This window comes from Papio anubis, chromosome 9 (genome assembly GCF_008728515.1).
Source record: "Papio anubis isolate 15944 chromosome 9, Panubis1.0, whole genome shotgun sequence".
NCBI lineage: Eukaryota > Metazoa > Chordata > Mammalia > Primates > Cercopithecidae > Papio > Papio anubis.
The window spans coordinates 126616829-126641113 of record NC_044984.1 but is presented as its reverse complement, the minus strand read 5'-3'; the positions used below and the strand labels follow the sequence as shown (position 1 = coordinate 126641113).

General features: G+C 55.4%; 2 long non-coding RNA genes across 5 annotated transcripts; both read right to left on the bottom strand.

The window, feature by feature from the left end:
* Nucleotides 1-5003: 5003 nt before the first annotated feature.
* On the bottom strand, nt 5004-9056 carry LOC108581177. Its single transcript, XR_001893103.3, has 2 exons — nt 8724-9056; nt 5004-5795 (listed from the first exon to the last, which is right to left on the bottom strand). It is a non-coding gene; the product is annotated as an uncharacterized LOC108581177 (long non-coding RNA).
* Nucleotides 9057-10994: 1938 nt separating this feature from the next.
* Nucleotides 10995-23181, bottom strand: LOC110740786. Of its 4 annotated transcripts, none has more exons than XR_002515935.2 (5): nt 21789-23181; nt 20775-21027; nt 16772-19212; nt 16217-16339; nt 10995-12798 (listed from the first exon to the last, which is right to left on the bottom strand). It is a non-coding gene; the product is annotated as an uncharacterized LOC110740786 (long non-coding RNA). The 4 variants fall into 4 exon arrangements; XR_002515938.2 differs by lacking the exon at nt 10995-12798 and having other exon boundaries at nt 15581-16339; nt 21789-21923; nt 22957-23181; XR_004176261.1 differs by lacking the exon at nt 10995-12798 and having other exon boundaries at nt 15582-16339; nt 21828-23180.
* Between the last annotated feature and the right edge of the window lie 1104 nt (nt 23182-24285).

The window sequence follows — 24285 nt, the reverse complement described above, 5'->3', positions numbered from 1 at the left end:
GCCATCACGACCGGCTAATTTTTTGTACTCTTAGTAGAGACGGGGTTTCACCATGTTGGCCAGGCTGGTCTTGAACTCCCGACCTCAGGTGATCCTCCTGCCTCAGCCTCCCGCAGTGCTAGAATTACAGGTGTGAGCCACCGTGCCCAGCTGTTGCCTTTAACTCTTTTGGATGTTTACCCAGAGAGGAATTGCTGATCCAACGGTAGGTCTAGTTTTAATTTTTTGAGGACCCTCCACGCTCTCTTCTGCAGTAGCTACACCACTCTCCTTCCCACCAGCGATGCACAAGGATTCCAGTTTCTCTGCATTTTCACCAACACTTGTACTTTCCGGCTTTTAGCATGTGTGCGAGGTGGTTTCTCACTGCGGTTTGATCTGCATGTCCCTAATGATGAGTGACATGGAACATCTTTTCATGGGTTTGTTGGCTTTGCATATCTTCTTTGGAGAAGATTTCTATGTCTCCATTTCCTCTTCGGAGTAATTTGTATTTTCCCAATTGTTAAATGTTTTGACATAGAATAATTGCATGATAGTCAAGGGTTCCATAGTGCTCTTTTGATATATATAACCCACACTGACCACATAGGGTAATTAGCGTGTCCATTGTTAAATCAAATCCATTGGCCTAAAGCTGCATCCTTCCACGTTTTAAGTTCGGCCTGAAGGTTTCTCTGTACGTGGTGAACTGTAGCCTACACGGAGGTGCAAACAGACCGTCACCTACTCTAGTGCCAATCACTGAGTTTTGGCCAATCACAGGTGGTCAACTGTTCAAACCGTGTTCAAATAAGACAAATGCCAAGCTGCCACCAATCCGGCTGTTTCTGTCCCTCACTTCCGTTTTCTGTACATCAGTTTCCTTTTCCCATCCATAAATCTTCTTCTGCCACGTGGCTGCATGGGAGTCTCTGCACCCACTCTGGCTCGGGAGGTTGCCCAATTTGCAAATTGTTCTTTGCTCAATTATACTCTTTTAGATTTAATTTGGCTGAAGTTTCTTTTTTTTTTTAACACCGTTGTCTCAAACACGTATTTCTTTGTTAGGAACATTCAATGTCCTTCCAGCTGTTTGAAACTATGTAACATGTCAACTCTGGTCATCCTGTAGTGACATAGACACTCACCTTCCCCTGCCTGGCCGTAATTTTGTTTCCTTTAACAAGTCTTTCCCTCTCCTTTCCCCTCCCCTTCCCACCATCCAGTATGTTCTATTCTACTTTTTACTTCTTTGAGGTCAACATTTTTTAGCTTCCCCATGTGAGAACATGTGAAATTTGTCTTTCTGTTCCTGGCTTATTTCATTTAACCTAATGTCCTCCAGTTCCATCCATGTTGCCACCAATGACAGGATCTCATTCTTTTTCATGACTGAATAATATTCTGCGGTGTGTGTGCCACACTTTCATCAATCATCTGGTGTCAGACACCCAAGTTGGTTCCATATCATGGCTGCTGTGAACGGTGCTGCAGTCAACACAGGGTGAGGACGTCTCTCCGATGCACTGACTTCCTTCCCTTTGGATAAACACCCAGAAGGGGGGTTGCTGGATCATGTGGTCCTGTCTGCAGTTTCCTGAGGAGCCTCCGTGCTGTTCTCCACAGCAGTTGTGTTCATTCACCTTCCCACCAACAGGGTGCAGGTTCCCTTTTCTCTGCATCCCTGCCAGCATTTGTTACTTGTTTTGATAATAGACCAGCTCTGACTGGTATAAGATGGTGTCTCCTCGTGGTTTTGATTTGCAGTTCCCTGATGGTTAGTGATGTTGAGCATTTTTTTATAGATCTGTTGACAATTTGCATGTCTTCTTTTGAGAAATGTCTGTTCAGATCATTTGCCAATGTTTTAATCAAATTGTTGCTGTTTAATCTGTTTTTTTGTTGTTGAGTTTTTTGAGTTTCTTGTATGTTCTGGATGTTAGTTCCTTGTCAAATGAGTAGTTGATAAATATCTTCTCCCATTTGGTAGGTTGGCTTTTCACTCTCTTGATTGCTTCCCTCACCATGCAGAAGCTTTTTAGTTTGACATAAACTCCATGTGTTTATTTTTGCTTGTGTTGCCTGTGCTTTTGCGATTTTACTGATAAAATATTTTCCCGACCAATGTCCTAAGGCATTCTCCCTTTGTTTCGTACTTTTGGGTCTTCCACTTAGGTTTTTTATCCCTTTTGAATTGATTTTTGTGTAGGGTGAGAGGTGGGGGTCTAGCTTCATTCTTCTGCATTATGGATATCCAGGTTTTCCAGCACCTTTTATTGAAGAGGTTGTCCTTTTCCCCAGTGGGTGCTCTTGGCACCTTTGTTAAAAATCAGTTCGTGGTAGATAGATGGATTAATTTCTAGGTTATCTACTCTGCTGCATTGGTCTATGTATCTGTTTTTTTAATGCCAGTACCATGCTGTTTTGGTTACTACAGCTTTGTCATATATTCTGAGGTCTGGTAATGTGATTCCTCCAGTACTTTTTTTTTTTTTCTTTTTTAGATGGAGTTTCACTCTGTGGCCCAGGCTGGAGTGCAGTGGCACAATCTCAGCTCACTGCAACCTCCGCCTCCTAGGTTCAAACGATTCTCCTGCCTCAGCTTCCCAAGCAGCTGGAATTACAGGCGTGTGCCACCACATCCAGCTAATTTTTGTACCAGCTTTGTTCTTTTTGCTCAGGATTGCTTGGGCTATTCTGTGTCTTTTGCGGTTAAGAATTTTAATGTTCAGATTGTTAAGATCTTTTTAATGTTAAGTTTTTTTCTATTTCTGTGAAGAATGTCATGGGTATTTTGATAGGAATCGCATTGAATCTGTAGACCGCTTTGGGTAGTATGGCCATTTTAACGACATTAATTCTGACCCATGAGCATGGGATGTCTTTCTATTTGTTTGTATCCTCTTCAATTTCTTTCGAGTGATTATAGAGACTGAGAAGTCCCACAGGCTGTCTGCACGCTGGAGAAACAAGGAAGCTGATATCATGGCTCAGTCCAAGTCTGAAGGCCTTGGAAACGGGGAAGGTAATGGTGTGACTCTGAATCCAAGCCTGAAGGCGTGAGAACAAGGGGTGGCGGATGCTGGCTAAGCCCTGGGGTCCAAAGGCCAGGGAACCTGGAGCTCTGATCTCCAAGGGCAGGAGAAGAAGGGCATTCCTGGCCGGGCACAGTGACTCACGCCTGTAATCCCAGCACTTTGGGAGGCCGAGGTGGGTAGATCATGAGGTCAGGAGATCGAGACTACCCTGGCTAACACGGTGAAACCCCAACTCTACTAAATATACAAAAATTAGCCAGGCACTGTGGCGGGCACCTATAGTCCCAGCTACTTGGGAGGCTGAGGCAGGAGAATGGCATGAACCCGGGAGGTGGAGCTTACAGTGAGCTGAGATCGTGCCACCACACTCCAGCCTGGGTGACAGATCGAGACTCCGTCTCTAAAAATAAAAAATAAAATAAAATAAAATAAGAAGGGCATTCCTGTTCCAGGAGACAGAGAGAGAAAGAGAGGGAGAAAGAGAGGGCGAGAGACAGAGAGAGGAAGGAGGAGGCAGGGAGAGGGGGGAAGAGAAAGAGAGAGGGAATTCACCTTTCCTCCACCTTTTCGTTCTCTCTGCAGCCCCAGCGGACTGGATGGGTGAGGGCGGAGCTTCTCCACTCTGTCCACCAACTCAGGCATCACGCAGACACACACAGTAAGAATGTTTCACCAGCCTTCTAGGTATCCCTTAGCCCAGGCAAGTTGATACCTAGGAATAACCATCACAGCCACTGAGGTTTGGCATTAGCTTTTCCCTGCAGCAACACCCAGCCTAGGTTGACTCGTACACTGAAACAGCGAGGGAAGAGCTCCACATCCAGCAGGAGACTGGCTGGATAAATGCAGTGTGTTTAAACAATGGCTACCCCTCCAGCATTTAAATCATGTTATAAAAAGTATAATGTATACAGAATCTATTACGTTTTTAAAATGTTATAAACTCATGCCCAGTACGCACTCGGTTTTGTAAAATTGAGGAGGAGAGTTATGTGGAATACATAACCGAAATGTAAAGTGTGGTTTTCATGGAGCTACAGCTTCAGAGACAACACCTATTTTCTTTTTTACACTTCAGTTTATTTTACTAGTTCTCTACAATAAACATCAAGTACTGACATAATCAGAAAAAGTTTATTTTTCTACATGCAAAAGCACAAAGAACAGTAAATATGTCACAGATGTGGCACATTTGCACAACCCCATTTTTGACACCGAGGACACCCCCGTCTCTCTGATCTGCCCAGGTCAGGTCCAGCATCCCTGAGCCAAATCTCTGCATGTGTTCCAGTCAGGACAGATTAAGTTTCACCGTAAACCAAGCAGCTCACCTTTATTTCTAAGCAATTTATTTAAGAGCCTCCTAAAATCTACTAACTTCCAGGCTGAAAATCATTTAAAATCAAATGAGTTTCCTCGCAGATAAAACTCGAGATCATCCTTCAGCTTTGGGGATAATAGAACTCAGCGGTCCTTTCCTCCCCACGCTGAGCGGGAGATGGGTGATAGAGGAGCGGCATAGAACCTCCAAGGAGGCCCATGAGCCCCACGGCTGTTTCCCGATGCCAGCGAAGGAAGGAGGTTAGAGGCTCCCTCTGCTGTTATCCCTCGGGTGGAGGAAGCCCTGAGCATCCCTCCAGCCCCTGAGGTCCGAGTCCTGGGGGCCCACGCCCCCACCAGCCCGGCCTGGCCTCAATCCCACTTATGCAGAGCCCAGACCACCCCCTGCCCAGTGAGCTCCCCCAAGGCTCTTCCTCGTGGCAAATGAGATTCTCAGAGCCCTCTGGAGAGTGCTAAGTGCATGGGGAGGTCACAGCTGACCCGTCACCCCCGCCCCAACTGCTCAGTTCCCCAGACTTCTCACTGTGCATGGCCTCAGGCCGTGCAGAGTCTATCCCACTCCCTCCAGCCTCCTTTTGCCCTTCCTCACCACATCAGTTCACCTTTGTAGCAATAATGCTTAGAAACAAATCACCCGGAAACTCTGGTTTCAACCTGAGTATTTATTTAGCTCACAAGCTGCAGGTCAGGGGTCAGGCTGAGCTCAGGTGACTCTTCTGTCCTCGCTGGGGTCACTCGGGGCTCACTCACTCGTCTGGGGCTGCTTGTCTCTGCTGCCACCAGGCAGCTCTGTCCCATCCCTCGATGTGTCTCATTCTCAGCTGGGGAGCCTAGACACTGCTGAGTGATGGTGAAGATGGTAAAGGAGAGAGGAAGAGCCAGCAGGTGCCTTCCCAGCCTCTGCCCGTGTCCCATCCCACGGCCAGACACAGAACAAAGGAACGGGAAAGAGACTCCACCCTCGGTAGGGTGAGCGGCTGAGTCACATGGCAGGGGTGGGAGACAGGTGGGTGAGAGCTGGGGGAAATGCAGCGACCCCTCCCTCAGCGCCTGGGCTGGGACCCGCTGGCCCCTACTGACCGAGGCCTGCCCTCCTTGCAGCTCAGCATGCAGCACCACTGGCCCGGGCAGCCTCACCTCCCTCCTCTCCAGCCACACCTGGGCCCAGGAGAGTGTCCCCTCTGGAGAAGCCCCCAAGAGCACCCCAGCCTGAGTCACAGACTTTGACACACTCTGACACTTTCCTTCCCACAGTCGTCACAGTTTGGGACAATAAATGATTCCCCAGTGCGTCAGCCCAGGATGGACGCCGCAGACCGAGACCTTCACCGTTGCTTTCCGCCAGGTTGGACCTCCTGGCCCAGGGCAGGGCATGGCAGGTACTCAGTGGACCCTGGTCAGCAGAACAAACAGCAGAGTTGCCACGGAGATGGCCTGGGGGACAGAGCAACCGACTGAATGTGGGCGCTTTGCTATATGTGATTTACTCCTCACCTGAGGTGGCCGAGCCGCTGCCCTGGCGCTGCTTTCTCCCTCCCTGGGGGAGGGCCCTGTCCCGAGGGTGAGGCCAACGCCTGCCCTCCCCACCCACCCAGCCTGGCCCACAGGGTGCACTTGCCTCACCCCGTCATGAAGGACTTGGGTCCAGGCCCCTGCTCCTCTCTCCAGCCCTGCTTGTGAATTCTGCACAGCAAAGAGAGGGCCCTTCCCGACAGCGTGGGCTCGGCCTCCAGGAAACATGCTCGGGAGAAACTGAGTGACGTGGATGAATCACTGGTGCTCGGAGGCAAATCGACTGTGACTACTCCCTACAGCAGCCCCAGAGCAATGCCTTCTGGATCCTCACTGTCGTTATGATACGAAAATACATTATTTTTAAAGACTATTGAGTGAGTCAAACCCCAGCACTCTCGTTACTCTCATTAACGTTCCCAGGCTCAGAGGAGCAAACCCTGGAGAGCTTTGCCCCCTACTCTGCCTGCCTGAGGCTTAGGAAACGTCCAGCACAGAGGCGAGCCCAGGGGGACGCGGATGCTGGGGCTGGCTCTGTCTGGCAGCATGAAGGCTCCAGGACTCTGCATAGAGCCCCAGCCCCGGGGCCTCCCCAGGGAGTGAGGGACACCCCTCCCATCTCGAAAAATAAAACCTGCAGGGAATTCACAGTTTGGGAGACCCAGAGCCCAGCACCCCAGGCAGGGGTCACACCCAGCTACGCGTAGCTGAAACCTGACGAAACAGCGGCTGAACACCTGCTCCTCAGCTGCTTCCGCATCATGCAAGAGCCCCTCGGCAATGCAGAGCCCCAGGCCCCTCCCCAGAGCTGCTGAACCTCAATCTTACCAGCATCTTGTGCATTTTATCATAGTCCCCAGAGGATCTCTACTCACAGCAAGAAGACCACGGGGGCCTGCATGGCTTAAGGCCATCACAGCTCAGGTCTCTGCAAGAAGAGTGCAGGATGCAGCCCCAGCCATCAAGGTGCCATCAAGAAGAAAGGGGGACGGGGCAGGGAGAGGGACAGTACCTAAGGAGACACGTCCCTTTAAGTCCCCACAGACCAGAATCCGTCCCATGGCCATGCCTAACTGCAAGGGACATGTGGACAACAGATTCTGTTTCCAGCTGGGCACACGGCTGCCTTGAACAGAAGCAAGGTTTGGTAAGAAACAAGGTGGAGGGGAGTCGCTGCGTGGTAGGCAAGGTCTGCTACACGAATACGCAAAGGGTGCACACTGTCATTCCCCGCCATCCCTGCGCCTGCAGGAGTCCCCACCTGAGGCCGGAAGAGGAAACCAGTCTGTGGCAGATGCCCAGAGGAAGGAGTCCAAAGCCACCCCATGACACCAGAGCAAAGGGAGTATCTGGACAATTATACTCCAGATGTCAAGGTCAAGGTCACCTGGACACTACAGGGAGTGGGGGATGAAAGATATCAAGAGGAGAGATGAGGAAGACAAGACAAGAGGAGGAGGAGAGGAGAGGAGGAGAGAGAGAGAGGAGGAGGAAGGAAGAGAGATAGAAAAGGAGACAGAGAGGGGGACAGAGGAGACAGAGGGAGAAGGACAGAGGGGGGAGAGATGGAAAGAGGAAAGGAGGACAGAGATGGACAGAGGGGGAAAGGGAGAGACAGAGAGATGGAGAGAGGCTGGAGAGACAGAGAGGAAGAGACAGAGAGAGAGGGAGAGAGAGAGAGGGAGAGAGGAGATGAGAGAGGAGAGAGAGAGACAGAGAGAGGGAGAGAGAGACAGAGAGAGGGGGTGAGAGAGGATGGAAGATGAGACAGAGGAGAGGGAGAGAGAGACAGAGAGAGAGAGGAAAGAGGGAGAGGGAGAGAGGATGGAGTAGGGGACAGATAGAAACATAGGGAATGGAATGGGACCAGTGGAAAGAAATGGAATGGAAGGAATGGAAGGTGAATGGAAATAAATAGTGGATATGGAGACAGATTCATGGAACAAATGAAGAATAATGAAGAAAGAACCTAAAAGCGCTGAGACATACAATAGCACCATTAAAAATCAATGTTTTAAGAATTCTGTATACTACTTTTATTTGTAAAACAACCCTTTTATTATTATAGAAGTAATAGATACGCATTTTAGAATATTAGAAAATATAAGCAAAATGAGAAAACACTTGCGGTCAGGAGTTTGAGACCAGCATGGTCAACATAATGAAACCGTCTCTACTAAAAATACATGGCGGGCCGGGCACTGTGGCTCACGCCCGTTGTCCCAGCACTTTGGGAGGCCGAGGTGGGCGGATCACCTGAGGTTAGGAGTTTGAGACCAGCCTGACCAACATGGCGAAACCCATCTCTGCTAAAAAGATTAATAAATAAATATAAAAATTAGCTGGGTTTGGCAGCGTGCATCTGTAATCCCAGCTACTCGGGAGGCTCAGGCAGGAGAATCACTTGAACCTGGGAGGTGGAGGTTGCCGTGAGCCGAGATCGCGCCATTGCACTCCAGCCTGCGGGGCAAGAGTGAAACTCTGTCTCAAAAAAAAAAATACAAAATAAAAATACATGGTGGCACAGGCCTGTCGTCCCAGCTACTCCGGAAGTTGAGGCAAGAGAATCGCTTGAACGCGGGAGGTGGAGGCTGCGGTGAGCCGAGATGATGCCGCTGCACTCCAGCCTGGGAGACGGAGTCAGACTCCGACAAAAAAATAAAAATGAAAATTCCACGTTTCCACAGTGCAGACCCTTCAGCCCCTTCCTTGTGCGAACACTCACACAGCCCACACCCGCGTGGGCACCCGGCACACACCCCTCACCGCTGCCTGCCTAGATCGGGGCGCGGTCCCCTCCATTCCGGTTCACACTGTTTTGACTCAGCGAATACTCAGGCCTGAACTGACCTCAAAACTGTCCCGGGCAGCAGGTCTGTGGAAAGCAGAACCCACCGAGCGCCACCCGTGGCCCTGGGCTGTCGGCCACCAAGCAGAGTCCGGCCTGCTGAGGGGACACCGGACGCTGGTTCTGCAGGCGCCTCGGTGGCTGGACGGTCGCGTTGCTCCGCCTGGTGTTCTCAGCTCCACCTCTGCCGCTATCTGGACGCTGCAGGTCACGCTAAAGGCTTTCTGAAATCACCAGAAGTCTGGCGTGTCCGCTCTCCACAGGCCGCGCTGTGTCTGTCGCGTTCCTCACAACAACGACGTCCGGCCGCACCAGCGTGAGCCACGGCGAGGTGGCCGGGGCCCGGGAGGGAGCTGCACGCTGGGTCAGCCCGGCAGGGAGCGCACGCGGGCCGCCAGCCTGGCAGGGAGGCTTGCACGGGCGGGTCAGCCCGGGCAGGGAGAGCCAGCACGCATGGCCGGGGCCCGGGAGGGAGCCAGCACGGCCAGCCCGGCAGGGAGCGCAGCATCATGGGCTGCCCGGCAGGGAGCGAGCACACGCTGGCCTCCTCCATTTCCAGCTGCCTCATGCACGCCTCGTGGTCCGAAGGTCATCTTCACGGGTTGCACTACGCTTCTGTGGACGGCCCCTCGTCTGCCATTCCCGGAATTGTTTTAATGCCAGTTGATAATCCTGCCTGGAGCCATAATGTCACCAGCATTTACTAAGTTATATTTTTCAAATTCTATTATCATTTCTATTTTGTATTATCTGTCACTGAAAATCAAATATCGCCCTAGGAGAAAATCTTGAAATCAGCAGAGTAAATGTAGATGAAAGAGACGTTGAGGCCGAGCGCGGTGGCTCAAGCCTGTAATCCCAGCACTTTGGGAGGCCAAGACGGGCGGATCACGAGGTCAGGCGACGACCATCCCATGAACACGTGAAACCCCGCCTCTACTAAAAGATACAAAAAACTAGCCGGGCGTGGTGGCGGCGCCTGTAGTCCCAGCTACTCCGGAGGCTGAGGCAGGAGAATGGCGTGAACCCGGGAGGCGGAGCTTGCAGTGAGCCGAGATCAGGCCACTGCAATCCAGCCTGGGCGACAGAGCGAGACTCCGTCTCAAAAAAAAAAAAAAAAAAAAAAAAAGAGACGTTGAGAGAAGCTAATCAACATGAAAGACGTGCAAAAAATCAACATAAGGAAAAAGGGTTTCCCTGAAGTCAAGAGCCCAGCAAGTGGAAGACATGGTGTATCCAAAGACAAATTTCTCTAAAACAACAATAATAATAATAAACACATTGGACTGGCAGATCTGAAGAGGGTATTATTTTCCAGAAAATGTTGAAAGAAAACATCCGACCCTGACCACTGAGGGTAAAGAAGACTCTTTAGGCAACAAAAAGTAAACCATTTACAAGAAAACAATCAGCCACACTGGCCTCAGTCGTTCCCATCCGTCTTCGGAGCCAAAAGACACAGGAAAACCACGGCTGGGTGTGGAGGGAATGGCTGCAGGGCCACAGAAGCCACACCCAGCTAAGGCAGCACCCGGTAGGCAGGCAGAGGTGCTCACCCTCCAGCATGAAGGATCGTCAGCACCCAAGAGCCCTTCCTGAAAACACAGATTCCAGCCGGCAAAGCAATCCAGAGTGGAATCCAACTTCAGGAATAGAGAAGCGGCAGCCACTGGGTTCACGGGAGTACGGGGTCGTGGAAAGACGGCCCATACCCAGTGGCGCAGGAATTACCGTCACAGAGTGCAAACCAGCGTTGCAAAGCAGGACAATCTAAAAGCAAGGATAAAACCAACAAGTCGGAAGGTGGGAGGAAAAGAGGCAGAAGAATCAACACACGAATTCTTCATGTTTTATGGCCATGTCTAAAAGTGTCATACATCCTTAAAAGATGACTCGAACCTTGCAGTGCTTTGTAAACTTTTTACAACAGCCTTAGAGAGCACTCTCAAAAATAAGTTGACAGAGAACTACGCATTTGCCAGTCAAAAAAACTCCATAAGTTTCCTTTTCTCATCTTAAGCTCAAGTGAATGAAATTTAACTCTGACTGAAAATAGCACCTGCAGCGTGTTCAGAGTGTTTCTGCTTCTCCGTTATTCACCTGGAGTCACGATCACTGGATACCAGTGCCAGCTTTTCCTGGGCGAAGGCATATTTTTCTTGGCACATTTCTGCATTGATTAAATTCTTTGTAATGAGCATGTGTGATTTTTACAGAAACAATCGAGTACCTTGAATGGAGGAAAAGCACAGAGGGGCTGGAAGCAACCATGCAGGATTTTACACGTTTTTAATGCTGGGTCATGACCAAAGGAATATTTCCGCCCTGTTCACAGTTTTTTAAATCTTTTTAAAGGAGAGGAACACGGCTCCACCTTTCATACTGTATTTTCCTTTGTCTGTTTCTCATCTGATGAATTTCATTACAGTCCATGAATGTGACACAGCAAAGTGGCCTCACCGCCCTCAGGAGAGGCCCCTCTGTCCTGGCTGCCCTTCAGGTGCAGGCAAAGTGATTCCCAGGGCTCCAGGAACATCCACGTGCCTGGACAGCCCAGGTGGCAGTGAGCCGGCCACTGAGGTCACAAATGTACCACAAGGAGAACAAAGGCCGAGGAGGGGTCAGCCGTTGGCCCCGGTCCAGGGGGGTCCTCCTGGTGGACAAACAAGATTTCAGCCACCACAGTGCAATCCCTGAACTGGGGCTAGAGCAGGGACTGGAGCTAAGGGGGTGTCAGGATGTGAGCGAGGCTCCTGCAGCCCCCAGAACACAGAGATCAAAGACCCCAGAGCAAGCCTGAATTCCTGGAGCCCTGGCCTCAGAGCTGCAGCCGCCCTGTCAACGAGTGTGTCCCTCCTCCACCTCTGCCCTCCCTTCCTCGTCCTCAGCTCACACGAGGCAGCACCCAGTACACAGGCAGACAGAAGCCACACCCAGCTAATTTGCGGGTGTGCAGCAAATTAATCCACAGTAGGAGTCCCTGCTCCCCAGGGCCCTGAGCCGGCCTCGTGCCCTCTACCCCCGCCCCAGTCACCCCAAAACCTGAGCAGCTTTTCTCTCCTTGGGCAACTGGCTCACTTCGGGTCTAGGTTGTCACCCTCCCTCCTGCCTCGGTGCCTCACTGCGAGGAGAGAGAGTTGGAGCCCTGCACTGCAGGAGGGCATGGGGAAGACCGGGGTCCGGGGTCAGGGAGCCTGGCCTGCCGCACAGGGGCCCCCGTCCTGGACTACAATGCCAGAGCCAGGCACTGCCCAGCCACCAGGAGCTGCTCACTCCGGATGGGAGATTGTGTTTCTGAGGGCAGGGAAGAGGAAAAGGTTCCCCACGGCCCTCCCTTCTCAGCCACCCCCACCCTAGCCTACGCCATCTTCTCGGAACGATCTCGAAGGATGTGCTTAGTCGCCAGGACTTAGGGCCTATGGAGGGAGATCCTGAAATTCCACCACAAGATGCTCGCACCTGCCACCCCTCATGGGGCAAGGGGCTCACCAGGCCTTCTCAGAGCAGGAGAAAAGCACAGGCCGGGTCCTAGGGAAGGGGGTGACCGTGATCTGGGGTGGAAATCCCTGTGGAGAGGCCATCACAGGTGGGGTCTGGAACCAGCACGCCCTCCTGAGATGGGGAGAGGGCTCTGGCCCACCCACCGCCCATGTGCAAACCCTCAGCCCAGGGAGACTCGCTCGCCCACTCAGCAGGCCTTCCTGAGACGGCACTGTGGACCAAGGACACAGCTCAGAGTAAATACACCGTGTCCCTGCCCTCCAGGTAACCTGGCAGTAGGTGAGGCGTGTTAATCTCAGAAATAAATGAGCTCCATAAAGAAAAATGAGTAGTGAAGAAGTGGGCATTGCTTGAGTGGGCGGCAGGGGTGGCCGGGGCCACTGAGCTTCCCCCTGAATGATGAGTGGAGAGAGTGGGCTGAAGGGAGGCCCCCAGACCCACTGACCACGCCCACACCCCAGAGCCTGTGATGGGACTTTATTTGGAAATCGATGTCATTGCAGATGTACTGGGTTAAGGATCCAGAGATGAGACTGTCTCGGATTTAGAAGAATCCTACATCCAATGACAAGCATCCTATACATAAGAGAGAGAGAGAGGAGATGTGAGTCAGAGAGAGGGAGACGTGAGCTCAGAGAGAGGGGAGGGAGACGTGAGCTCAGAGAAGGGAGGATGAGCTCAGAGAGGGAGGGAGACGTGAGCTCAGAGACGGGGGAGGGAGACGTGAGCTCAGAGAGAGGGAGGGAGACGTGAGCTCAGAGACAGGGGAGGGAGACGTGAGCTCAGAGAGAGGGAGACGAGCTCAGAGAGGGAGGGACGGAGCCTGGGGAGGACAGGAGGGAGGATGGAGTCAGACGGGGAGGGAGACGGAGCCTAGAGACGGAGGGAGGATGGAGACAGGGGAGGGAGATGGAGCCAGGGAGATGGAGAAGGGGGAGGGGAGGATGGAGCCAGAGGGAGATGGAAACAGAGAGAGGGGGAGGGAGATGGAAATGGAATGAAGGGGAGATGGAAGGGAGATGGAGCCAGAGACGGAGCCAGAGATGGAGATGGAGACGGAGCCGGAGACGGGAGGAGGAGGGAGATCTCAGGAGAGGGAGGAGATGGAGTCAGAGATCTGGAGGGAGACGGAGCCTGGGAGGGGAGGACAGGGAGGGACGGAAATGGAGTCAGGACAGGGAGCCGGAAATGGAGGATGGAGCCAGTGGGGGGGAGGGGAGGATGGAGCCAGGAGGGGAGCCAGAGGGAGACGGATGGAGGGATGGAGGAAACAGAGGGGATGGAAGGGAGGACGGAGCCAGAGGGAGAGGGAGGGGAGACGGAGGGAGGAGGGGAGGGAGACGGTTCAGAGGGAGGACGGATTCAGAGACGGGGAGGAGCCCAGAGACGGGAGGGAGCCCAGATTTGGGAGGAGACCTGGGGATGGAGACGGAGCCCAGAGGGAGGGAGACGGAGCCCAGACGGGGGAGGGAGGACGGATTAGGACGGGGGAGGGAGGGGACCAGAGACGGGGGACGGAGCCCGGAGCCCGGATGGAGCCCGGAGGGATGGGAGGGAGGATGGAAATGGAAATGAGGGAGACGGAGGATGGAGGAATGGAGCCAGAGGGACGGAGCCGGGATGGAGGAGACCTGATCTCGAGACAGGGGAGGGAGACCTGACACGGAGGGACGGAGCCCAGAGAGAGGAGACGGAGCCCAGAGGGAGGGAGACGGAGTCAGAGAGAGGGAGGAGACGGGAGTTCAGAGGGAGGGAGATGGAGTCAGACGGGGGAGGAGACGGAGTCAGAGGAGGATGGAGTTTGTGGAGAATGGAGCCAGGAGACGTGGGAATGGAGAGGGAGGGAGGGTGGAGGGGAGGGGTGGAGGGAGGTGGAAGGGGGGTGGAGTGGACAGAGATGGATGGAGGGAGTGGATGGAAGGAGCCAGAAGGACGGAGTCTCAGACAGGAGTGGAGATGACCAGGAGAGGGAGGAGACCAGAGAGGAGTGGAGACGGAGCCTCAGAGGAGAGGAGACGGAGTCTGAGACGGGAGGGAGACGTGAGTCAGAGACAGGGGAGGGAGACGTGAGCTCAGAGACAGGGGAGGATGGAAATGAGATGGGGAGGGAGGATGGAAGAGACGGGGAGGGAGATGGAGGGGGGAGGGGATGAGCCAGAGAGAGGGAGGATGGAGGGGAGGGAGATGGAGCCAGAGGGAATGGAGGATGGAGATGGAGGGAGGGGAGGGAACGAAGAGGAGACGTGGAGCCAGAGGGGAGGAGAATGGAGCCAGAGGAAGGGAGGATGGAAGAGACAGGGGAGAGGGGAGGGAGACGAGCCAGAGGACTCAGGGAGACCAGAGAGAGGGAGACGAGCCCAGAGGGAGACGGAGCCTCAGGACGGGAGGGAGACGGAGCCAGAGACAGGGAGGGAGACGGAGCCAGACAGGGAGACGGAGCCCGAGGACAGGGGAGGGGAGACGTGGAGGGGAGACGGAGTCAGAGGATGGAGTTCAGAGATGGAGGATGGATGGAGGGGGGGAGGGATGGAAATGGAGATGGAAAGAGGATGGAATGGATGGAGACAGGGAATGGAGGGAGGACAGGGAGATGGAAAGGAGGGAGACGAGTTCAAGAGAGGGAGGAGACGAGCCAGAGAGGGAGGAGACGGAGAGAGGGAGGGAGACGAGCCCAGAGGAGGGGGAGGGAGACGAGCCTGAGACAGGAGACGGAGCCTAGAGAGGGAGGAGGGGGAGGGGATGGAAGAGGGGAGGGAATGGAATGGAGCCAGAGGGGGATGGACAGACAGGGGGGAGGATGAGCCTGGAAAGGACATGGGAGGGAGGGGAGGGGGAGGGGCTGGAAGGAAGGAATGAACACAGGAAGTGGTGAGGTAGAGGCCTGGAGTCGGGGGGACTCTCGCTCCGCGCCTCCAAGAGCCCAGCCAGCACGCCTCGGCCTCAGCCCTCCGGCCTCTGGAACAGAGGGAAGGCGAGGTTCTGTCGATTCTGGTGGCCCCATGTGTGCCGTGCTGGACGGCAGTCGCAGGAAACAGATTTGAGAGAAAGAGGCAGCTGTGGGCGCCGGGCAGAAGGAGTAGGTGCAAAGGCCCTGGGGCAGGGGCGGTGTCAGGGCTGGAGGCTGAGGGATGGACCCACAAATCCTGTACAACTTCCAGTGCAGAGGAGGCCCCTGCAGGTTCCCAGGCAAAGAAACAATGCTGGAGGCCTTTGTGTGAGGTGAGATGCAGTGTGGCCAACAAAGCAAGAACAAGATGAAGACAAACAGGCTGAGATGCAGGGCACGGGTGGCACAAACCCCCACAGACCCAACCCTACAGACCATCCCCTAACCATCCCCCGCAAGTCCATCCCCCACACCCATCCCCAAGTCCATCCCCCACTGGGAAGGGTGCCCGGGGACAGGCCACAGCTGCTCCCAAGAAGACGCCAAAGGCAGGAAGGAAGCGTCGGTGCAGACAACAGAGCATTGGAAAAAGCCGCAGAGTCGTTTTCTAGAACTGCGGACGGATGGGAGGCGTTCGTGCCCATAGCGGCTCCCCGTGAGGCTTCAGCAGATCTGGCTTCATGGAAAGGACCGTGAGGAGACACTCCCTCACCCCCAGCTGAGCCCACACACTCAGAACTTCTGCGGGAAAATGGTTTATGAGCTGCGTGTGACCAGGTGGCCGCAGCTCAGGGCTCGGAAGGGGCTCTGCCCTGTGGTTCTGAAGCCCAGCAGCTGTGTTAATTGCCTCGTAACGTGGCTGCGGGTTGCTGTATGAAAACAATCGGCATCCAGGCACTGTCCTCTGTCCACAAGCTGAGATTTGATTACTTTTTTATCTCTAAATTAAATTCCTTCTCGTGCCTGTCTCGTTACATTAAATCTCTTTAAATCTTAATAGACTGCAGCTCAGGCCCCTGATAACAGCATCCGGAACTCACGGGGCCCTGGGCCTCAAGGCAAGGACGAGGGAAGGGGATGGCCAACGAGTCAGCTGGCTCCGGGCACCTGGACGCTGAGGCAGAGGAGAGAGGGTCCTGGGACCCAGGGAGGGTTCCTGCTCCTCAGAACTGCTGCAGACACCAGCAACAACCTTCGAGGGGCCTCCCAGGGCAGGAAGAGCACCAGCACCTGCAGAAACGTTTGCCGGGCTCCTCCCCACTCCCCAGGCTCCTCCCCCCGCTTCCAGACCCAGCTCCAATCTTGCGGGAAGCCCCCGCCCCCGCCCCCGCCCAGGCCCCACCTGGGCTCAGTCCAGCCAGGCCGACCCCAGCCCCACCCTCCGCACGCAGGGCCACAAAAGGCCTTGGCGCTCCTCTGCCTGCACCAAGTTTTGGCCTTTCCCCGACACTGTCTCGCCAGGAAGTGGGGGTCTCAGGCCTGCGGCGGGCAGGGGAGTGGGGGTCTCAGGCCTGCGGCGGGCAGGGGAGTGGGGGGTCTCAGGCCTGCGGCGGGCAGGAGGGCACAGCCGCGGGCCGGTGGGAGACGCAGCGGCTGACAGAAAGTGTCGCTCTGGCAGGTGACGGGACTGGGACTGGGGAGGGCTTGCCCCTCAGCTCTCACCCACGCACTCTTCCGAAATTACGCTTGGAACTTGTACTGCGTCAGTGACAATCACGGGCCGCCTATCACGGGTGCGCGGATGGGGCCTGTAACACAGCCTGTGTTCATCTTCTGAAACCAAAGACCCCACGCTCCCCGTCACTAAAGGGCTCCGGGGAGGCACAAATGGCCCCTGGTGGCCGCTGTGGCGACTGTGGCCTCGGGGCCTCCTTACGGCACCTGGGCCAGGTTAACCACCCTGTAAGCCACACAGAGCACCAGGGGCCACGTGAGCTGAGCTGGAGCTGGGGACTCAGGAGGTGCCGTAGCCCCGGCTCACAGGCATGTCCCTACTCAAGGCCCCCGCGAGCTGTCACAAAAGCAGGAGGAGGCGCCAGGGAGAGGAGGGGCTGGGCTGGAGATCCACAGCCGGCCGAGGGCACGAGTGAGGGCAAGGCCCTGTCCACCCAGCAAGGGTGGCCCTGCAGCCTCTGGCTCACTTCCCCGTGCCCAGGGCTGCTGCCTCCAGTTTCAGGACGAGCCACGTCACCTGGCTTAGGTGAAAGTAATTCTGTGTAACCACAGACTGAAAAAGAGGAGGACGGCTGTGAGGAGAGAATTTTGGTTACGGGGTCCCAAGGCCCCCTGTTCAGCTGAGCCCGCTCCTGACCCTCCCGTGTCCAGGCCCTAACACAGCTGTCGCTCCTGTCTGCTCATGAAGGGCCTCGTATGGGAACACGGTGCTCCCTGTTTCTCCAGCTGCAAATTCACGCCTGCTCCCGCTCTGAGGAGAAGAAAGGCAGGTGGGAGATGTGTGACAGGTGCCTTCCAAAGCTGTGTGTGACGGGCGCGCTCAAGCACAGCCGGACGTGGTCAGGGATGCAGCCACACCGGGATTTGCTTTTGAGAAATCCTCCTTAATGCTTGCTCAGAACTCTGGGATCATTACTTCGTTATTTGCCTATTCTTGCCTTTTGCTATTTCAGAGTGAAACGCATTATTCTAAGGAGCTCCCTTTTTGAGGGAAGAAAAAGGAAAGAGGTACCGATTTCAATGTTACGGAGGGAAATTTGGGGAAACAGAACGCCAGGTGCTGCCCAGGATGAGGGTCCAGCGAGAGCAGGTGGCTGCAGCTGACAGCAAAAGACCCCCAAGCTCCGCCATCCAAGCACGTGCACCACCCGGCGGACGAAACGCAGCCGAGATGACAGCAAATAAATAGAATTCATTCACCAGACCCCAAACACCACCACTGGAACACAGACACCCAACAGGCCAGACAAAACGCCGCTCCAGACGCCTCGTGGGACCATCTCCCCGCACTGGGCCCGGCGTCACCCTCTCCAACACTGGGGGTGGCTGCAGGTGACAGAGACCCGAAGAACAGTCACCTCCACAAGAGGCGTTTGCTCTCCTTCCCCCGAGAGCAGAGCCCGAGGGCCCAGGGCCACCAAGATGAGTCCACTCCTCCAAGTCTCAGGCTCTGGGCACCCTCGATCTGCCACCCCGCTCTCCCCGGGGACCCTCGATCTGCCACCCTGCTCTCCCCGGGGACCCTCGATCCACCACCCCACTCTCCCCGGGTACCCTCCAGCCACCCCACTCTCCCCAGGGACCATCTGGCCACCCCACTCTCTGTGGGGACCCTCCAGCCACCCCGCTCTCCCCAGGAACCATCTGGCCACCCTGCTTTTCCCGGGGACCCTCTGCCACCCCGCTTTCCCCAGGGTTCTGGCACAGCCCACGGGGGCTGCCCCGCATCTGCCTCCATCTGCAGGGGGGCCCCCCCTAACCCTACCTCACACCCTTGCTGGGCCGACTGCACCACCGCCCCAGAGCTTGCTAGAGCAGGAAGCCAGCCCAGAAGAAAGAAGAAAGCCAGGAGAGGGAGAACAGCAGACTCCAGACATCGTGGGAACGCCCAGACCGCGCTGTGCCTGGGGCCTGTTACCGTCACTCTCATCTCAGCTCTTCTTAGCAAGTTGCCTGTTTCTTTGTTTTTTCTTTGTTTTTGTTTTTGTTTTTGTTTTTGTTTTTTGTGCTTAAACCACTTTGAGGTGTGCTCTGTCCCTGTGATTAGACACCTGGCAGATTGTCACAGCTGCGTGACGTCAGGGCTGTGATGCCTCTGTAGCAAGGTGAAGTCCTCAAGTTTCTATGAGCTCAGATCCTCCGCGTGGGCCCCAGAGCGTGGGGGCCACAGGGCCAAGAAGGTGCCTCAGCGTCAGACAACCCTGGAGCCAGCAGACGGCGCCCAGCAGCAGGTATCCCGGGGACCTACTGACTCCAGCCTGGTCTGCGACCCTCACTGAAGACGCTGTTACCTGTAGGAAGGTGCCGGGGACCTGTATGACAAACCTCCCACTGACTTGGGCTCCAGGAACCACGTGCGGTGCTGAAGTTCAGGCGGCATATCCCACCGGACCGTCTTCACTGCCATGGCAGCAGCTAACCTAGACTGGCTTAAGTAGAAAAGGAAATTTGTTGATTAGGTCAGACAAATCAACACCGGTGGGCTCAAGGAGTGCTGAACACGGGGCCTGGTGCACCTGGGAGGACGCCCACCTCCCCGGCCCTGCTCTGCTCTCCCAGTTCCAGTTTCAAACAAGCTGCCCCCATGGGGCAAGACGGCAGCAGGGGTCACAGCCAAACCCTCCTGGAAGTGGCTGCAGCCCAGGGTCACCCATCAGTCTGTGTGTTTGGGAAGAGGCAAGGCTCTGGCCAGGTCAAGAGCAGAGCATGAGGCCCCTCAAAGCACCGACTGGGAAATGGAAAGGGGCTCAATTCTCAGAGTGACAGAGATACAGAGACTGCGAGACAGCGTCACGCAAATGGACGGGGGCTGGGTCATCCTCAGGGCAGACAGGCACCGACTCACCGGGGAACCACCCTGGAAACATGGGAGGTGAGACTCAGAGCCAGAGGCGGGGACCGAACCTCCAGACCAGACGGAGGACTGACAAAACAAGGAGAGGCGAAAGCACCTCCACAAGAGACAGGCCACCAGGGCCGGGTCCGTTTACTGTTGGGCGACCGCACCTTTCCACAGCAACAACCCCACAACCCAGGAGTTACCACCTTTTCTGGAAATGTCTGCCTAACCTGCCCCTTCATCTGCACGAAATTCAGTGTAGGTATAAATGAGGCTGCAGAACTGCCCTGCGCGGCTGCCCTCGGCGCCCTGCCTGTGGGGGGCCTGTGACCCTGCGCCTCTGTAAAGCTGCTTCTCCCACCACCAGCTGACTCTTGAATTCATTCCTGAGCAAAACCAAGAAACCTCCCGGGCTGAACCCCAATTTGGGGCTCCCCATTCTGCATCACTGGGGGAGAATGAAGGAGAAAGCTGAGTCACCTGGGGGAGGCCAAGGGTCAGTCATCCAAGAGAGAATGGGTGCTGAGTCACCCGGAACAGTGGACACCAAGTCACCCCGGACAGTGGACGCCAAGTCACCCGGGACAGTGGGTGCCGAGTCACCCTTGGGACAACCATTGCTGAACAACAAAATACTGGCCAGCTCCCTCCTGTCACTGGGTCTGTTGCTGCTGTGACATCACGTCACCAGCACCGCGACAGCTCAGAACAACAGCCACGTGTTCCTCACAGTTCTGGGGGCTGGACGTCTTCCCCCGGCAGGCCCTGGGCAGGAGCCTTCTTTGCCTCTGTCGGCCTCAGGGGCCTGCTGGCTGCCCTTGGCATCCCCAGGCTTGTGACTACTCCCTCACCAGTGACCTCACCCTCCCCCATGACTGCATCCTCCCCCGTGATCACACCCTCCCCCGTGACCTCACCCTCCGCCAGACCACGCCCTCCCCTGTGACCTCACCCTCCCCCGTGACCACGCCCTCCCCCATGACCAATCCCTCCGCGGTGACCACGCCCTCCCCCGTGACCTCACCCTCCCCGTGACCACGCCCTCCCCTGTGACCTCACCCTCCGCCGGACCACGCCCTCCCCTGTGGCCTTGTTTTCTGCTGAGTGGTGGAATCTCCCTCCCCCTCTCTTGTGATTGACTTTAGGGCTCACCTGGATGATCCAGGACAATCTTCCACGTCGAGCTTCTTAATGTATTCACATCTGCTGACTCGTTTTTCCTCCTAAGGCCACAGTCACAGGCTCCACAGATCAGGACCTGAGGTCTGCAGAGGCCATCACTGGCCTCCCACAGGGACCCGCACCGGAGGTGCTGCTGACCAGCTCTGACCGGCACATTGCAACCTGGGAGCCGCTTCGCTGTTCGTGGCCTGCAGTGCATCCTGAACTCCATCCTTCCAGCGTTCTATACACAGACACACACAGGCACACAGACATGCCAGCAAACCCATATGCATGTGTACATACACACGTATGCACATATACACTTCCAAACACACTTATACACATGCACGCACACACACGCCAGCAAACCCATATGCATATGTACACACACACATATGCACACACACGAATACACTTCCAAACATTTACTTATACACATGCAAGCCCAGGTACATGCAAATACATGTGGACACATGTAAACACATGTCACACGCATGCACAGCATGCTCATATGCACACATGTACACACATGCAGATAGAGCTGTACACATCAGACATGAACACATACATGTACACATCTACATACTTACACAGTTGCAAATGCACATGCACATACGTGTGCTTCATGTGTGTATGCATAGATACATGTGAGCATGTACATATACTCATGCACACACATGAAATCACACATATATATATACACACATAGACATGCATGGATTGTGAACATATACACATGTGTGCATGTATGTGCACATATGCATCTGTGCATGTATGCAGGTACACATACATGCACACACAAACATGCACATATGCACACATGTACACATACACACATGTGAACTCAAACACACACAAAACACACACACCCCTGGTGCTTTCTGGGATTGCCTCCCAGTAAGCTACAAACACATAGGCCCTTGTCTCATGCTTTCTGGGAGAGCCCCAGCCAGTGCCAGGGAAGCTTGTTCCCCCTCCACCTCCCCCGGCCCCATGGGTCACCTGCTCACTCTGACCCACCGACCCAGCTGGGGGAAGAACCTGCTCACTGGCCAGTCCAGGTCGTTGGCCCTGTAGAGCGAGGGGTGGAGCCAGCACCTTCCAGGCCACAGATGCAGCCTGTGGGGTGGGAGGTTCCTGGAGGAAGACCCAGGACCCTGTTACCAAAGGAAGGATCCAAGGATGCCAGGAGGCAAAATAAGAGACGTCCAAGTAGAGGCTGGGTGTACAGGGAGACCCCAGTCGGCTGGACCTACTCCTGCATGTTCCACAGACGTGGCATCTCAGGGACGCCAGTGCCCTGGGACCCACATCGTCCTGGCTTTGAGGGTTCTGTGGCTCCATACGTGAAAGAAACGAGCACCAATGAGCATGATACACTCATCCCTAATTTGCCTGATGGCTGGTCCCGCACCACCTGTCCCCCGGGCCAGCACACCCACGTCCAGTGACGCAGTGGTGGGCTCCCCCAGAACGTGCAGGCAGTTCACATATGCGTAATCCAAAATGCACATGTTCACAAAAACAGGAGCGGCACAGCAGGTGTGACTCTCCGCTGAGCAGAGGAAGCCCGAGAAGGGCCCAGTGCCTCTACCACCAGCTGAACATGAAGGCAGGGAAGCGCCGGGGGCTGGGACCTGAAGTGCGCGGCCACGCTGCCTCCGCTGAAGCCAGTCCTGGGTAAGCGCGTGCGGGAGAGAAACACAGTGACCTGGACCTTGGGCCCTTCACAGCTCTGGAGTCACCCACGTTTCCTTAACGTCCAAATGAGGCGGCCTGGGTGCCCGCCCCACCTGCCGGGAGGACCCGGCAAATCCTGCAGCCTGTGCAGAAGCCGAAGGGCCCCGGCCCCCTCTCCTGCCTCGTCTGTGGGTCTGTGGGACGTTCTCCTTCCATCTGGCTCCCCCAGGACAGGGAACGGCCCCGCAGCACTGCCGAGACCGGGAGGTTGCAGCAGGAAACCGACCAAACGTCTTCAGGAAACGAGCGGGTGAGCAGCTCCGCGGAACGTGAGGCAGCAGGAGACTCACAGGGGTCTTCGCGTCCCACCCCTCCACAGACCCTGGCTCTCCGGGGACCCAGCCCCTCCCTCCATCAGCGAGGCCTTCTCCTGCAGCGACCCCCATGGGCTTGGGACAGCCCCACTGAGGAGACACGCCATTTCTCTTACCGTCTGTCTCTGAAGAGAAGGAGGAAGTAAAAGCTGAAAAACAGGAATGAAGTCAGTGGCAAGACCAGCTGGTGCCACTGATGACCAGGCCTGAGGTTAAAAGATTAATCCCCCACTGTAATCACCTCCCGCTGTAGCCACCCCCTGCTGTAACCAACCCCCACTGTAACTACCCCCCACTGTAACCATCCTCCAGCACCCCCCACTGTAACCATCCTCCAACCACCCCCCCACTGAAAACACCCCCCACTGTAACCACCCCCGCTGTAACCACTCCCCACTGTAACCACCCCCAACTGTAACCACCACCCACTGTAACCACCCTCACTGTAACCACCCCCCACTGTAACCACCCCCCGCTGTAACCACCCCCCACTGTAACCACCCCCCAACCACCCCCACTGTAACCACCCCCCGCTGTAACCACCCCCCAACAACCCCCAATTGTAACCAGCCCCCACTGTAACCAGCCCCCACTGTAACCACCCCCCACTGTAACCACCCCCGCTGTAACCACCCCCCACTGTAACCACCCCCCACTGTAACCACCCCCCGCTGTAACTACATGTGCTCTCAACCTATCACAACCCTTTCACGTGGGACCCCCTTGGGGGTGGGGCCGCTGTAAACAGGGCTGGCTCGCTCTCTGCTGGAGGCTGGGGCCTGCTTTTCTCTCCGGGTCTCTCCATGGGCTGCTTTCTAGGAGCCCCGAGCAGAAGCTGCATCACCTGGAAAGTCTAGTTTTGCTCCCACCAAAATCCCAAATCCCCCCAGTTTCACAGGGGACACAGGCCCCACCCCTTCTCAGGAGGGTCCTCTCGGAGGAGAACCTGAGTAGGGGGCTGTTGCGTTATCTTGAAAATCCAGAATCTGCCACTCAGTCACCACTTGATGAATGAATGGACGAGTGAATGAACGAGCTGGTGGAGAAGACGTCAAATCACCACCGGAGGAGGGGCCGCCCCTGCAGGAGGAGGCTGGGCTGTCCAAGCCAAACTGGTCCCAATCCACTCATACACCCGCGTACTCACACACCCACCCACCCACCCAAACACACATCCACTCATCCACCATTTGCCCATCCATCAACCCATCTAGGCATTCACCTATCCCCCACCCACCCATTCATCCACCAACCAATCCATCCATCTGTCCACCCACCCACCCATTCATCCACCAGCTGATCCATTCATCCACCCACCCACCTCCCCCATCCAAACACACATCCACTATCCACCATTCGACCATCCATCAAACCACCTAGGAATTCACCTATCCCCCACCCACCCATCCACCCATTCATTCATCCACCACCCCACCCATCTATCT